This window comes from Oryctolagus cuniculus, chromosome 4 (genome assembly GCF_964237555.1).
Source record: "Oryctolagus cuniculus chromosome 4, mOryCun1.1, whole genome shotgun sequence".
Lineage (NCBI taxonomy): Eukaryota > Metazoa > Chordata > Mammalia > Lagomorpha > Leporidae > Oryctolagus > Oryctolagus cuniculus.
The window spans coordinates 167,384,732-167,401,644 of NC_091435.1; the positions used below are offsets into that span (position 1 = coordinate 167,384,732).

Consider the following 16,913-nt stretch of genomic DNA (forward strand, 5'->3'; position numbering starts at 1 on the left):
GCTCCCTAAAATGAGCGGTCACTCAACAGCTCTCAGTCTGGGGCAGTGCCCACTCCCTCAGCACATTTGAACACACACCCAAGGGCTTTGGATAGTCACAGCGATGTGGGGTCCTGACAACCGGGGCGTCGGACACCTCACAGTGCCTGAAATAAACCTGATCAATGAAGAGTTACGCTGCCCCCACACCAACAGTGCTCCTGTGGAGAACAGCTTTTCAGGAGTTCCTTCCTCTCCACAAACATCACCTGCACTTTCTTTTGAGGCTGCTGGGTCCTCTCGCAAGCATCATTCACCTTGCTTGGGCCCCAAGCAGCCGACTACATGGATGAGTTAGTAAAATAAACAGATTCCTAAGAGTGTAACAGGATTTTCCCGTTGTTTCTCAAAGATTCTAACAATTTTTAGAGCAACACTCCGTTGAAGAGGAGTACATGTGTACGGTCCCACGTTTCTGTCTAAGTCCTCGGGGCAGTGGGCCAGTATTTCTGAACAGTGTATCTAGCATGTATCAAGGATACAGAGCTGTCTTCCCAGCACTGCTGCCTGCTACAATAAAGGAGTCAGATTCTCGACACACACGAGTGAGAGGACACACGCCTGGAAAGTCTTTGAAAGAGAATGAAGGGGCTGACGCCTGTGGTGTGGTAGGTTGAGCCTCCGCCTGCGGAGCCAGCATCCCATATGGGCGCTGGTTCAAGTCCCGGCTGCTCCACTTCCGATCCAGCTCTCTGCTATGGCCTGGGAAAGCAGTGGAGGATGACCCAAGTGCTTGAGTCCCTGCACCCACGTGGGAGACCTGGAAGAAGCTCCTGGCTCCTGGCCATTTGGGGAGTGAACCAGCAGATAGAAGACCTTTCTCTCTGTCTCTCCCTCTTTCTATCTGTAACTCTGCTCTCAAGTAAATAAATAAATCCTTTATTAAAAGAAAAAAGAAAGAGGGTGAAAATCTGATTCATTTTCCCACAGGATTTCTCAAGGTCACTTTCCTGACACATCTCTTTCGTTCCCATATTTGGCATGGGGCAGGCAGAGCTGAAATTCTTTTAATTTACTACATACCCTAAGTCTTTAATAAGCCACGAGGTTCTTGGGCATAGATGCAAAACTCCGTCTTAGTGTTGCAGACACAGATGCAGGAGGAGGTCCCTGTGTGGGGCCTGAAATAATTTTGAGGTGCAGAACCTGCATATTAGAATTGGGAGGTTTAGCTTCCTGAATTGCAGAATTATTTATTTTAAGGTAGATTCTGGGATCTGACAAGGCAAGGATTAAAGAAAAAAAGGAAGCAAGTCTACATTGTTAACACTGTCCTGACCTGCTAGACACCTTACTCTGCACAGGCTGCTAAGATGTCCAAACTGTGTCTCAGTGAGACATCTGACCCCATCAGCCTGCACCCGTCTTCATGTACCTTCCCCTGCAACCAACTCCCTCCCGAGCCTGCCTCCACCCACCTGCCTGCACCCATACCCATGCATCCTTAGCTCCTTTGTAGGTTTTTTTTTTTCACTTAATATTTGCTTTAACAGTAAATTGAAGTCAAAATTGTCTTTTGGCCTTTTGGGGGCTGATCAAGCACAGGTGTCTGTAGTATGCCCCAAAGTTAGTTGCACACACAGATCTTTCTGTAGCTTTTCTCTGTATCTCTATTTGTACGTTTCTTACATGTGTTTCAGCGCCCTCCAGTGAATCCCCCAGCATCCTGGTATTTAAACTTGAACTTGTAAAGATACATGTTTCATGTATTATCGTCAGAATTTCTAAACAAGTTTTTTACCATGGGGATATCTAAAAATAATTATTGTTTCTCTATTTCTCTTAAAATATTGAGAAAATATTGTGTTAGGTTTATCTTCTTGAAATCTTTATAAGTCTTTATAAAGGGTGTTTGCAGTTAATATTGTATGTATTAATCAATAGTTTACTTAAATAGTAAAATGTTTTAGGTTTGCATATGTGCTTTAAAAAATGAGATAACTCCCTATACCCCACATTTACCCAGTAGTCTCAGCACAACTGATGGAGTAAACCTACTTTCCCCAAGACATACTGGGAACCTGTATATTCATGTTAATCCTGGGACCTAGGCTTTCTATTATATATGACTGTCTATTCTTAGAATAATCTTAGCTGTCTTATTTAGTGTAGTTCTATATTATGTTAAATTACTTGAGAAGGAAAATTCCTTTTGGAATCATCCTCAAAATTAACCACTACAGGTTATCTAGAAATACCTTGACAAGTTAAAAAAAAAACTCAGATTAACAAAATAATACTTTCATTAAGACCATATAGGGAGAAACTTAACCTCACCTAGAGTTGCAGTGTTTCCCATTTTCAAAATGAATTAGATTTTAAAAAATATGATGGCATTCATCTCCAAGAGACTTCTTGAATGGGAGATGCCTTGTGGCACCTTGGTTACCATAAGATGCAGTGGAAGTGGTGCTGTGTGCCCATCAAGGAGCGGTCAGAAGAGGTGGCCCAGTGTCTGTCTTATTCCTATGTACTCAGGCTTTTCCAAGTCCCATTCTCCTGAGCCCAACAGGCTAGGAGGTATCCAAGGCCATACAGAGAAGGCTTGTGTAAGAGCCCCAGATGAGGCCCCAGCTAGAAGCCAACATCAACCACCAAACCTGTGGGTGAAGATGCTTCCAGAATGTTCCAGCCTCAGACGCTGAGTCACCCTTGGGTATTTGAGTCTTTCCCGGCTGAATTCCTGATCTAGCTACAGAACCTGTGTGCTTAGTAAAATGAGTGTCCAAACTGCTTCATTTGTAAAGCAGGAGTTGTTACTGGAACAATTAGGAAGTTGGTATAACCTTAAAGTTTCCTACTTTTCTTCTATAGGTACTATATTTCATTTAAATTAACTCTTAGTCATTTGGCATTTTTGTTAACTTGGTAATGAAATTATGCTGACCAAAAGCTATCTTCCATTATAAATTTCAGTTTTCTAGCTCCTAGTTTCTTATTCTTTATGTCAGACAACATCCTCTTTAAGATATTCAACTGTGCACATCTTCTATAGTAAATTTGTGAAAGCTTTTCCTTTGGTGCTTTTAGGTTTTATAGATGCAGAATCACAATCTAAATTGAACACATTTGGGTTTTTCCTTTTAAATGAAAACCATGAATTTTCTGGCCATTGCATAGACTAGCACTCCCAGGAAAATGCTAACTCATGGCGATATTCCCAAGGTGTCCCTGAGCTTAATAAAAAAGGTTTTTCATATTTAGGATATATTAATCAAATATAGCACATAAAAAAAAAAAAAAACAAAAGAATTTAATGCTGAGATAACCTCTAAGCCTTCATATTAATTTGGAAGGTCTTTCAGCCTGTGTACTTTAGAGCAGTTCTAAGATTTTTTTTTTCCTTTCCTGCTCAATCTAACAGGGAAAAATAATTTTGGATTAGTGTTTTTATTGTGCCAAGAATTGTAGGAATGATGCAATTGCCTTTTAAAGTCTGTGTCTGCTTAGCTTTTGACATAATGGAGTTGTGTGAATGCAGTACCGAAACAGGATGTTAGCACAACACTGGACGCTACCCCGGCTGACAAGTCCATGTGCTCACTTTCTTGGAGTGGAGAGATGCTAGCTCAATTTGTTTCCACTCATGTGAGTGGATTACGGTAGGGCTCCCTAAAATAATCCTCTCATCTTTTACCACAGTTGCGTCCCGGCTCAGGCGAGCATCCTGAGTGTCTTGTTCTGCCTCACTGACCTGCAGGTGGAACAGCCAGAAATAGCTGCGTTTACCAGGCAACTTTCATCTTCCGGCTCACAAAGGGGCCGGCTTGCTTTAAAGAGGAAATTGAAACTTGTATCACAAGGCAGCTTGTTCAGTGATTTTATTTTCTATTCCGTAACCCCAGCAAACAGAAACCAGAGGTGGAATGACTGGGGGCCTCAGAACACAGCGTGCCTCTCGATGGGAGCAAAGCAGAAGCCCCAGGCTGCACCTGTGTTTGCTCCATCACGGATTCTTTGTCCAGCAAGAGAAACCGAAACACGTGTGTGCAAGATGAGGCACGGCTGGAACCAAGCTCAGGACAAGGACCTGTCCCGAGGAGGACAGTCATGGTGAGGGGCTGTGGGGAAGCAGAGAGTCCGAGATACCCCCACTTGCCCTAACTCCACAGTGCAGTTCGGAGCATGGTGCGTTGGAGGTGGCAGATCGGAGACTGAGTGTCTGGCCTGTGGTCAACTTTGTTTCTGTTTTCAGTTACCCTGTCCTCCTTTCTGCTATCCTGGTGCCCATCCCTGCCTTTGTCTGGAAGTCTGCAGCGCCCCCTGGGGGAGGAGGATATACCCTGATGCCCTTGTCAGAGGGCATCTGAGTCTGGGAGACACTTTTAAGAGCTATTATGTTTTTTTCTAGCAGCTGCCTGGGCCTGATGCATCCCATATGGGTGCCAGTTCGAGACCCAGCTGCTCCACTTCCTATTCAGCTCTCTGCTATGGCCTGGGAAAACAGTAGAAGATGGCCCAAGCCCTTGGGCCCCTGCACCCACGTAGGAGACCGGGAGGACGCCCCTGGCTCCTGACTTTGGATTGGCGCAGCTCCGGCCATTGCAGCCATCTGGGGAGTGAACCAACGGATGGAAGACCTCTCTCTCTCTGCCTCTCCTCTCTCTGTGTAACTCTGACTTTTGAATAAATAAATCTTTAAAAAATAGTATTTATTGATTGATTTTTATTTAATTTGAAAAGTAGACAGCCAGCGAATCGGATACACACACACAAACACACAAAAACACACACACACACACAAAGAGAGAGAGAGAATTTTCCACCACTGTTGTACTCCCCAAATGTCCATAACAGCTAGGGCTGGGCCAGGCCAAAGCTAGGAGCCAGGAACTCCATCTGAGTCTCCTACGTGGGTTGCAGGGACCCAAGTCCTGGAGCCATCATTTGGTACCTCCCAGGTGCATTAGCAGGAAGCTGGATCAGAAGCAGAGTAACAGGGATTCGAATCAGACACTGACGCCAACATCCCAAGCAGTGACTTAACCACTGCATCAAATGCCCCCTCCTTTTTCTTTGACAGAGGAATGGCAGGTCCCAAACTAGCTCTTCTCCTTCAGCCTGGACACTGGGAGGAAGCCCAGGAACCAGCAGAGTTGCCACTGACTCTCAGGACACGAAATGTGACCAGGAAATGCACCTTTGGTAGTATAATAAACCCTTGAGTCTTCGCTGGTGCTGGGGATAGGAGGACCACTTGTTGCTGTAACTTAACAGAGTGAAACCTAACTCACAGGATTCAGATAAATACATATTTGGTTCGACCCACCACTACTTTCTCCTTAGAGGAAACTCCTGCTTGTTTGGAAGTTTAGCTCTGATGAATGTTTTCTGCCTTATGTGCAAGGGGCCAAAGCCTCCAAGCCCTGGCAATGCACTCAGATCCTGACAGGCAAGTTCAAGTTGACAACGTGGGGATTTGTGTGTATCTGCCAACACAGCAGTGGCCCAGTCCTTTGTAGAGGTGGTGTCTGTCTGTATAACACAGAACTAGCAAGGCTCCTTTGTAAAGGGTCAGATAGTGAATATTTTAGGTTTTGCAGCTATACAGTCTCTGTTACAAATACTCAGGTTGCAAGCAGAAGCATCCACATATAGGAAAAATCACAAGGGCATACGTCCATTAAACTTCATTTACCCAAATAGGCAACAGGCTGCATTTGGCTGGCAGGCTGACCCCTACTATCACATAAGAAAATTTAAAGATATCCAAATAGGGATTGGCGTTTGGCCTAGCGATTAAGACACCGGTTGAGGTATTAGCATCCCATATTGGAGTGCCTGGGTTGGAGTCTTGGCTCTGCTCCCAGTTCTAGCTACCTGTACATTCAGACCTTGGGAGGCAGCAGTGATGGATCCAGTGACTGGGTCTTTGCCACCAACATGGGAGATTCAGACTGAGTTCCTAACTCCCATTTTTGCCCTGTCTCCAGCCCCGGTCATGACGGCCAATAGGGCAGTGAATCAGTAAGTGGAATCTCTCTTTGTGTATCTGTCTCTCAAATAAAAATAAATAAATGAATCAAAATAAGACACACAAACTGAAGAAAAGGAAAAAAAAAGCTAAAACACAAATATAATGCAGAATATTCTACAACCGTGTTCCTATTGACTGAAAATTAAATGGTACTCAGTGGCAACTGAAGATCATGGGTAAGTCCTTGGTTTTCCCATATATAAAATAGCGATAGTACAGCTACCTTGTAAGATTGTTGTAGGAATTAATTAAGATGAAGTGTGAAGTGCCAGTGAGTAAGTGCTCAATGAATTTCTTTCTTTTCGTCTTTCATTGTCCAACTGTAAGACTCAGAGTGGATTCTCGCTAAAGCCTATTTAATGCCTGCCGTGCTAATGAGTGAGGTCAAGCAGTAATGAGGTGAGGCAGAGAGCTCTTTGAGTAAACATTTGCTGAGCAATTGGTTTGATAAGACAAACTCATGATAATGAAGAATAAATATTAATATATGTCATGATTTGCATGGCCATTAATTAGATTCCTAATTACATTGACCTGACATGGAAGTGCTCTATTTTTGACACAGAAGTATATTTTGAAAGATAGAAAATAATTATCGAGGTTATCAAAGTCATGAAATTTCTAAAGTCCTGTGTCAGAGCTCTGTGCTGCACTGATAAGAGAGAAACTCAAATCCCAGTGCCACATATTCTACTGTGAAACCGCTCAGCTAAACAGAAGGCAGTTCTGACACTTGTTGAACTCACCCTGGGAGGTCAAATTTTCTTTCAAAAAGCCGTACATCTCAATGGGATGCTCTATGTTCTGCTGCCTTCCGTCCGAAATCATGTGTTCAGAAGCCCACGGCCAACATCCGCCATCTTTGGCAGGTGGGTCACAGCGACAGCTGATGACATCACTGCTCTACCCTTTTCTCTAACTCTAAACACCACCAGATTGACAGGGATTCATTCTCCCTATACATTTTCAGTCTGATTCCAAATCTTAAGTTTATCTTCCAAGACCTCCCTGTGAAGCTCAGCAGGTTCCTCTCCCTCTACCCTTTCCATTTCTTCTATTGCCAAAGTAATGTCCATATGCTGGGTTACCCCCCACAGTGTCTGCTCTAGTCACAGGATGAATAATACGCATGTTCTCTTGGGGGAACACCCTGGAGGGGGTGTAGGAAGAATTACGTATACACTTAGGGAAATGTTTGCCTTATTCACAGAGGAGAGGTCACTTTTAGAAAAATATGAACTTGCTCTTTGGTGATGTGTGCTTGAATACACATGAGGGAAAGGGGACAGAGAACTCGGAAATGCCTTGCTGTTCATTGAATCCTGGTGTTATCTTAATTCAGGCACAATGCTGGCGGTGGGGGTGCAGAGATTGTACCACTGAGCCAGGCAGGCCTCCACTCACCCCATCTGTCTCCAGAACATGGTCAAGTTGTTTTGGCACCACCTGGAGGTGCTAACTGTAGAAAATACAGACTTGCAGATGCCACTCATTGAAGAACTGCTGAGCCGCCAGTCTCTAAGAGGCTACACCTGGAGGTAACAATTCTTACCAAGTGATTCCGATTGAAGCCAAATGTGGGGCATATGGAGGATGCGTAAGTTGGGGATGTAAGGGAGAAAACCATTCAAGCAATTATCAATAAAAACTGTCATTACCATAATCGAAACGATGACCCGGATCGCCCATACATTAAGGCGTTTGTGTCACTTCCGTGTCCTTATCTATGTTCCTGCGGTCCTGCGATGCCAAGGAATGGGCACAAAACAGGGCGAGCTTGAGAATTAAAGGGCAGGAGGTGGCCGAGACGTCGTTTTGTGGAAGAATGTGATTTAGGTTGAGAATTTCCATTCTTTCTCCTCACAGGCCCTTTCGGTGCCTTGGGAAGTTGGGGCCGCCACGCAGGGCAGTCGACGTCCACAAGAGGGTGCCCCTCACACTCCTGCACTGGTCTCTCTGCCCTCAGCTGATTCTCACATCACAGCCAAGCTTGCAGATGAAGCATGGACTGGCACGTGAAGAACCTCGTGAGTCCAATCAGCATGAGGCTCTGGTTTATGGTGAGGGTCACATGACTGCAAGTATCCAGGGTTTTGTTCCCTACTAGGGGACTTCCAGCTTGTAGAATTGTCTGAAAGTTCTTCCCATGGAATATCATGAAAAAAAAATCTTGGCTACTAACAATAATGATTCAACCGCATACACACACACACACACACACACACACACACATATATATGTCAAAATGATGATGCACTTGACTGCCAGAATAACAGAGCAGAGAGGAGAGAGGGAGGGAGAGAGAAATGAGAAATTAAATAGCATCTGAAACCACACACACTTAATTCTGGCCAAGGATAAATTCATATCTATTCATACAGCTCTTTGGACATTTTGCAAGATCCTAAAATCCAATTTCCTTCTAAAAGACCGTCTCCAATGTATTTTATGAATCAAATGGACTTTTCAGTATTTTTATAGAAACAAAAACATTAACTTTTCATTTCCTTTGAAATGATGACTCTGTATGTGGCTGTAATGCAGGAAACGTGGGGCAAAGATTTAAAGATGCACATAGGATTTAGCCCTTTCCACTGGCTTCTCCTGTCCCGTAAACTCATTCATCTGTCCCACACCTCATGATTCCGGTTCCTTCCAGGACTATGGCCTGTGGTCATCGTCTTCACCAGGGCGTTCAAATGAATTTGTTCCTGATACACAGCACCAGCAAGATCATGGGGCCCTAATGGTGGGTCCAGTCAAGCTTCCAGATAGTCACAGGCTCCAAATGCCTCCTGTCACAACGACCTCCAAATCTTGGCGAGTGAGCAGGGCCTACAGAAAAAGCTCAGAACACACACCTGATCATGCATCGGATGGAGGAAAATGGTCCACTCATCCTTGAAGCCAGAAGCCAGAAGTTGGGTCAGTTCGTGCCGTCACACCTGCCTCCTGGCCCACAGGCCCTGCGCTGAGACTATGGGTTGTTATAGGTCACCATCTAGTGCAGGGTTGGAGGAAGTGCATGGACCTGGGAAGAAACTCCCAAGCCAAATCCTGATTCAGCTGGTTCAGCACTTCCTTCAGACCATTTTCAGTGCTACAGAAATGAATGCCGGGGGGATTCTACAGTAGAGGTAGGAAAAAAGCAAAAGTGAATGATGAGTGTATATTCCAGCTCAGCCCGGATTCGGGGAGCCCTTCCCCCTGCCTCTCAGAACAGATGGCCAGCATCCCGCCAACGCTCTTTCCCACTGACTCCACTCAGGACGTGAGAAGTGTCGCACGGAGCCAGGATAATCAATAATGTGCTTCTCTCAGGAAGTCAGCCGCTGGGGAGAACAACAGCCCTGAGCAGAGTGATTCCAGGGTGCCCGGTTTCCACACCTGCATCGCTCAGCCTTGCTGTCTTTTGGTTAAACAGTGGCTGAGTAAGAGGCCCGAGCTATCAAAAAATTTAAAAATTTTCTAGAATCCAATAGCTTTTATCGCCAGAAAATCAGTACCAACAGCATCTATTTCACAGTGTGCTGCACAAAAAAAAAGCACTCAATAAATACAACATTGTTCAATAACTAGAGGTGGCAGCTAGAGTTTTTAACCCACAGAGAAAGCTGAACATAATTCCATCATCGCACTGTGAATTCTTATACAGCAAACTATGTCCCCAGTTAACCAATTTATATTTTTAAGTTCTCACTTCCACATTTCAATGCCATGTCCCTTGGGACACTGATTGACAAGCTCTTCGTATTGAGTTAATGTTATATGGCTGCCTCTGTAACTTTACACAGCGGAGGAACAAGACAGAGCAAAACACCAAGGAAAACCCCCCGCTCCCTACTGTGCGACTCTTACTGTCATTAACGACGCTCCAGAGTGGTCTTGGCTTTCATCTTCTCCTGGCGTACAAAACCTCACTTCACCAGCGGTAGACTGCCGGAGACCTGGCATCTCTCAGGTTCTCCTCCCCACCCTCCCACTGTTTGACCAACGGCTGATCAGCCATCCCTCTGCTGAATCCAGGGATCCCTGCCTCCTCGTGCCTATTTTATAGCAACAGGTGAAGCTCGGGAGCATTTTGTCACCAAATCAACAGTTTAGATCAACCGGACTTGTTTTTGAACTTGGAGAAAAGAAGAGTTTTAAGACATTTTGACCATGCTTTCCTTCTACGTGTTTGGGCTCCTTTAGCTAATATGGAGGGAAGGGTTGAACTTGGCAATGAATTCTCAACAGGCTACAGCAAGAGTACAAGAGGGCCATCAGAATGCCTCTCTTTAGTGGTTCAGAATCCCATAGTCCATTGTCATTTTTGTTCTAAGCAAACAAGTGCCTGAGGCACTGTAATGGAAAGTAATTAGAAGGTACCTTTCACTGCTCTGGGAAGGGTGAGGAAACACACACAACCGTGACATGATATGAAACAGGTTGGATATCATACAGAAGAACAAAGAATGATGGAGACACAAGACAGGCTCTTCCAAGGCAATGGAAAAGAACGCATGGGCAGGAGCCCTGGTCTTCAGACCAGGTCGGGAGATGGTGCCGACATTCGGTGAGTTGTGTGCTGTTGTCAACATCTTAGTCTGATTAAACTACAAGAATGGGTTAATGACTCTGCCTCTTCTTCCTCCAACTGGAGTACAATTCAGATCATTCTCTTTTTTGGAAACATTTTCCCACTCATGCCCACTGTGACACGCGTTTACAAGCGGGAGAGAAGGGGTTAAGACCCCAAGCAGGAGCGCTTAGAAGGAGCCGTGCAGGTATGCTCAGAGTCCTCCTCCTCTGCCATGCTGTTCTGGTGTTCTTGCTGAAAGCACTCACACCGCTCTCCAAGCACCCCGAGCTGGGCAGTGTGCGCGCTGACCACCGCGCCCCTGCTGACAGTCTGTGCGGAGAAAGCTGTAACAGTGCTTATTATGCAGTATCTGCATCTACTGTCACGGGCCACCCTTCCTACTTAGGTTTCCAAACTGGAAGGTCTACTAGGTGCCCGAATAACACCCCAAGAGGGAGGCCATGGGGAATGCCACAGCGGCCATCGAGTGATTACTGATGGATGCTCTCCAACGATGCAGAAGCCTACCCAACAACATCCACCTCTCCCTTCCTTTCTCCCTGCAGCCTATATTTTGAACATAGCTGCTCCACAGATTGCCAATGGTAGCACACACACACACGTACAAGATCTGCCCATCCCTACGTGTCTTTCTCTTGGTGGCTTCTAATGACTTGATCTAAATCCATATTCAGATTAACTTTCAGCTTGATTCAAAAGTTGCTAATTCGTAGAAGATGGCCCAAGTCCTTGGGCCTCTGCACCCATGTGGGAGACCCAGCAGAAGCTCCTGGCTCCTGGCTTCAGATCGGTGCAGCTCCAACTATTGTGGCCATTTGGGGGAGTGAACCAGCGATGGAAGACCTCTCTCTCTCTCTCTCTCTCTCTTTCGCTCTTTCTCTCTCTGCCTCTGCCTCTCTGTAACTCTGACTTTCAAATAAATAAATACATCTTAAAAACAAGTTGCTAATTCATTTGTCTTAGTTCAGTTTTAGTTTACAATGAGCATTAGGCTTTGGTCAAGGCTATCATTAATAGAAAATTACATATATCACATACTTTGGGGAGACATAGGGCATCATCTGAACCACAAGGTCAACCTTTGCAGCAAATAAAAAGGAAGTGTGTTTTGAGAGAAAGCAGCGCAGTGCTATTTTGTAGGCAAACTGAGTACTTCAAGCAAGATCAAATTTTAAAAAAAAATTGCAGATTTTGGGTAGAATATAAGAACCTCTTAAGAGAGGTGATTGGAAGTATTATGTGCCCATATGCCCCACCAAATCCCCACCTAGTTTTTCCTACAGTTGTGTCTACTAGACTTTAAGTTAGGTGCACTGAGCAACTGTTAGATTTCTGCTGCACTGGCGCCCCCCAATGGTCTTACCACTGCACTGCTCCTAGCTTTCAGAGGAAACCCCATTGAAAACTCCCAGGCTTTTGTCTCTGATTCAACACCAGTAGGATTAAAAGGCAGGGCTAAATCGAGCTTCTCTTTCCCCACCTCCAACCAATTTTGTTGCCCTCTTTTCTCAACAAGTGAATGGCAAAGGGTAATGAGGCAGAAAACCCCACTTGCTGCTGGCTGGCAGAGTAAGCGAGGACGCGCTTCTGAAATTAAACCCAGCAGGCAGAAGACTTCCAAAGGCTGCCCAGGCCCGTGGGCTGGAAAGGCTCTCATTAAAGCGCTGTCCTGGTTTCTCATTCCGCACACGAGGAGGCACCTGACCGAGGACTTCCCCGAGAAACTTGAGCACAAAATGCGGCTGGGATCAGTGCTGCTCATCAGGTTTCGTTAGATAATTTCAGGGTTATTACCAAGAGCTTTTTCTCCTTTTAAATGTAAGGGAAGCCAGATTCACAAACCACACACTAGCACAAGAAGACATGAAAAGAAAGCTTAGCTTTCATTTTAGACACCGTAGGGCAGTTACACAGCGCAGGTTAAGCCCAAAGTCCATTGAAGTGGTGCATTTTGCAATGAGATGTAGCAATGCACTGTGAAAGACGACAGGAGGAACAAGGGAGACTTTGTCACAGTCAGTGTCATGTTCAGGACAGGCCCTGGATCTACTGTTAAGATGGTCCCACCCAGCTAGGATAGCCTGGGAGATGAGGGCAACAGGGGGCCTGTTGGCTTCTTTAACTCAGCAGAAGAGTTAGCACTGACTCTTTCTCTGTACTCCCCTGTCCCACTTCACCCTTAAGTGTCTGAGAGTCACAAAGGCACAGAGACAGGAGCCTGAGGGGCAAAATGACTGTCTGAGAAGGAACTTCCAGCAACTCTTGGTTCATTTGTAGAATTTAGAAAGTGCTGGAGTCCGAAGTTTGATTGGTTAACACTGGGGAGCTGTCAGTGACGTGCTACCACAGTCCAACCTGCAGCAAGACATTGAGTGTTGGTCCTGTTTACGGTGACAGGGTAATTCTTTCGCAAGCCCTCAAGGCTTAACTGCCCACAGGGTAGGTGACAGCAGTGTCAGTGGATGGTGAGAAACTGGTGTGACGGCTGTACTGAGCTGAGAGCCCAGAGTCTTCATTCTCACCAACTTCCATCCCTTTAGAAAGTGCCAATCAAGCATTAAATTTTCAATATAGTCAGATTCCTAAAGGAGAGTCATGAAAGACAGCCTCTCAAGCCAACTTCTCTTTTAAGGCCAAGAAGCGAACGTGACGTTTTCCCCTTTGCGTAGCACCATGGCTTACTGCCACCATAATTCCAATTTTCCAAGTATACTGTGAAGTGTCAAACACACTCCAAAGACGCTACTACCCAAGGCTACTTGCCAGTGGAAAGAAATGGCCTTCAAGTTGCGTGGATGGAGACAGTTCCAGTTTACGCAGCGTGCTCACATGTAGGGCGTTTTCCTTCTGACATTCCCTGCTTCCATTCAGAAATCCTTCCTCGGGACATCAAGTGTGCATACTAACTCCAAATAGAGCTTTACAAATATTAGCAACAGGCTTGAATACAATGAGCATGTGGCTTGCAGCTTTTAGTGAATTGGGAGATCCGTTGTTTATTTTTAAATTTTCTTAATTTTCAATTTTAACCCAGACAGAATATAAAGCTCTCTCAAGTGATCATTTTTGCAATCTTAAAAAAATTCAAATTACTTCCGTTAAGCAAAGTTGGTTTCTTCCAGGAGAGTGGTGAATGGAAAACTCCTTTTCCCACTGACCATCACTGAGTTCTTCCAAGAAAACAACAAAGGAACAACATACAGTAAAGTGAATTTGTTGGACCTTCTGAACAATCCCTGGAGTCCTCTCTGAGCTTCATGTTCCCCTGTGGGATGAGGCTTACAGAGAATCCTAGCTGACATTTGAGTCATTCCACGAGGAAACCAATGGTTCTGTAGTGGTCCAAATATAAGCCCCCATCACAAATCTACAAAGTCATGTTCCTGCGTTGGCTTTATCCAGTCAAATGAACAGAAAGACACCTGGCCAGCCTCCTGTCCATTTAAATCAATCCAGGAGTTCCTCACTCTGCACCACTGTTTCAGTGTGCTCTATGAGGGACATAACCAAAGCCTTGCCCACTGGAAGAGAGGAAGCACTTGTTTAAAGTGACAACACTCTTCTGGCTAGAACATTGAAAGTCACGGGCACCCATGAAATTTTCCCAAGTGGACAAATGGTCACCTGCAGTACCCATTTCATTTGATATCTTTCATCTTCGAATGATAAACTCAACTAGTGACACCCAGGCTTGCCTGAAAAAGCATTCAGTTGCCAATGTGACCTCCAGAAGGGCCGTGAAAGAACGTGTCTTTACTCTTCTACACCATCTCTATGGGTTCCAAGGCCAGAGTAGCAGTGTGCAGGGCAGAGAGTCCACTGTTTTTATCTTTGTCAAGGTAGGCACAAAAGGACCCACCTACAAGCCTTTTGGGGAGCAGATTCAGTTTTGCACGACTGATGCAATCAAAGTTGCCTGGTAATGCTATCATCTATATTCCTTCAGGAAATTAAAAAGAGGAAGTTGTGATTGCATTTTGAGAGTGCACACCACTGCAGGGATAAGCATCATGTCGTCCACAGCGTAGCGGGCTATGGAGAGGGAGCGCCTCCGAGGATTGCCACTAACCAATGTTTGCATCTCCAGGAGGCCGGGCACATCAAGAAGGTGGAGTCCAGACTCCATGGCTAAGCTGACAGATGATAAAGAGCGTATTACCTCAATGGCTAACTATGTAAGCTTCATGGAGTGGAAGCTATTTGACTGTCAATGAGCCAAGAATACAAAATATTAAAAAAAAATCCTGCCTGTGAAATTATACTGCAGACATGAAATCTCAGAGGCCTGAGAGCTCCAGTTTTTAACAGCCGTGGCTGACAGAGCAAATTAAGCAGTGAGATGTTGACTGTGTTTAACAGAGATAAACTGGAAGAGGGGGAAGATGTAATTACTCAGCATGTTTTCCTAAAAATGAATCTTAACTCTGTGCTAGGAGAGGGCAACAACTGTAGGACGTAAGTTTATTTCTTTTTTCCTTTCTGAAAAGATAGCTTCGGGTGTGCTTGGGGAGAACTTTTTTTTTTTTTTTAGTAACTATAAAACCCAGGAGGCTTTCACTGAGAATGCAAACCAAAGGGAACCACTTCAGCATTACAGCATCGGGATCAGGGATGAAGACGGTGGCTCCATCTACAGAGACGACCAGAGTGTATCACGTCCACCGAGAACTGCCTTTCACCTCCTCGTGAATCCCATGCCCACTGAATTGGTCTTGTTTACAACAGGAAATAGTTATTTATTGACGTTAAGATATATACAAAGATGCTTTCATGATGACACCATCAGCTTGACTTATTAAAGAATGTGGATCCTTCTTCTTGCTAACAAAAAGCAACAACAAAGAGAGGAGCTTTCTAAACTAGCTCTTGGAAGAAGATACCATTGTAAAAAAATTCAGAGTTTCTGCACATAACTTTCAGTAAGCCCCAAATTGTCTAAGCGAGCACTAGAATAAACATGAAGAGGATTGTTTGCACAGATGGCTATTATATATTAGTAATATGTTGATATATACTCAGAAATTTGTTCAAAGGACAGAGGGAGATTCTTCCTCTCCTTCGGGAATTTCTGGGTCCTGCTGAGAGACAGCTCCTTCACAAAACTGTTTAGACAGGAAATTGTCCAATTCTTTCTTTAAAGTGGGACAGTTACAGAGAAGTTACATTCACAGGATGGTGGAGATATTACAGTTATTTTTATGTTTGTCTGCATCACTCCTTAGACTACAAGCTCACAGAGGCATGGAGCCCTCCTTGAACAGGCCTGAGACACTGGAAATGTTGAATAAGTATTTGCTACATCAACGAAGGCTGGAAGTGAAAGCTAAACATCCAGAAATGTATATTGTGATAGCAATAGATGCAGCCATGTGCCAAAGTACTCTTTTTACTTTCTCTACTCAAAGAAAGTGAGAGGTAATGGAGTATTTCTCACGTTCATACAGGTTGGCCGAAGTCAACCTCACATGGCTGGTTCTTTTGTGTGAGCCACTGGGATGGCCCTGGAAAATGGCCACAGCTTTCTCCTAGATGTGTGCAGAGGTGAAGCCGTCGGCTTCTTGACCGTCCTCACACTCGCCTTACTAGTGCTGGCAGGAGAGATCTAAGACTGTCCAGGAGACAGCGGTCACCTCCGCTCACTGAGCAGTGTGGAACCACCAGCTGCAGAGGCAAAACAACTCACTCCTCTTTGCAGGCATGTGATTCAGCCACACCAAGAAGCACTTACTTTCACCTAATCCTATGAAATACACGTGCTTTCATGCACCATGAAAAGAACTCGGAGCTTGGCAACAAGAGAACTAAATTTAAGTCCTGGCTACACTGAAGCTCTGAGCTCCTCTACTGATATGGGCCTCGGTTTCCTTATAGCTAAGATGGAGATGATAAAAAGAATAAAATAGATCCTGTAGGATTCTGAGACGAGTCAAGTGAGATTGCGGATGTTGAAACACTTGTCAAGCCACAAAACACTCCGCAATGTATCAAGTTAGACAGCAAGGTGCCTTTGTGGTGCAAGGACTACAGATACAGGACTGAGCATCCCATTACAGCTTTCTGTAACATGACTTTAACGTTATTCTCATCCAAGGATGGGGTGTCTTCCTCCACATCATCTTCTTGACTGTCCGGGCTGGTTCTGCAACTAGCTTTGGTCTCTGGGCAACAGCAAAAGTGGAGGTATGCTAGTTCCACTTGCTCTCCTGGAACCCTACCATTGCCGAGAGAACAGCCGAGATTAACCTGGTGGAGGATTAAAGATCATGTAGAGTACTCACCTGACTCTGCTGAGGCCATCCTAGTCCAACCTAC

At 44.9% G+C, this 16,913-nt stretch overlaps 1 protein-coding gene and 1 long non-coding RNA gene across 5 annotated transcripts in view; one reads left to right on the forward strand and one right to left on the reverse strand.

The window, feature by feature from the left end:
* The window catches only part of GADL1 (glutamate decarboxylase like 1), a 199,150-nt gene that overhangs the window by 21,851 nt on the left and 160,386 nt on the right, over positions 1-16,913 (reverse strand). The gene's annotated exons all lie outside the window — the stretch shown is intronic.
* LOC138849405 (uncharacterized) lies at positions 3,868-4,687 on the forward strand. Its single transcript, XR_011388231.1, has 2 exons — positions 3,868-4,092; positions 4,391-4,687. It is a non-coding gene; the product is annotated as an uncharacterized lncRNA (long non-coding RNA).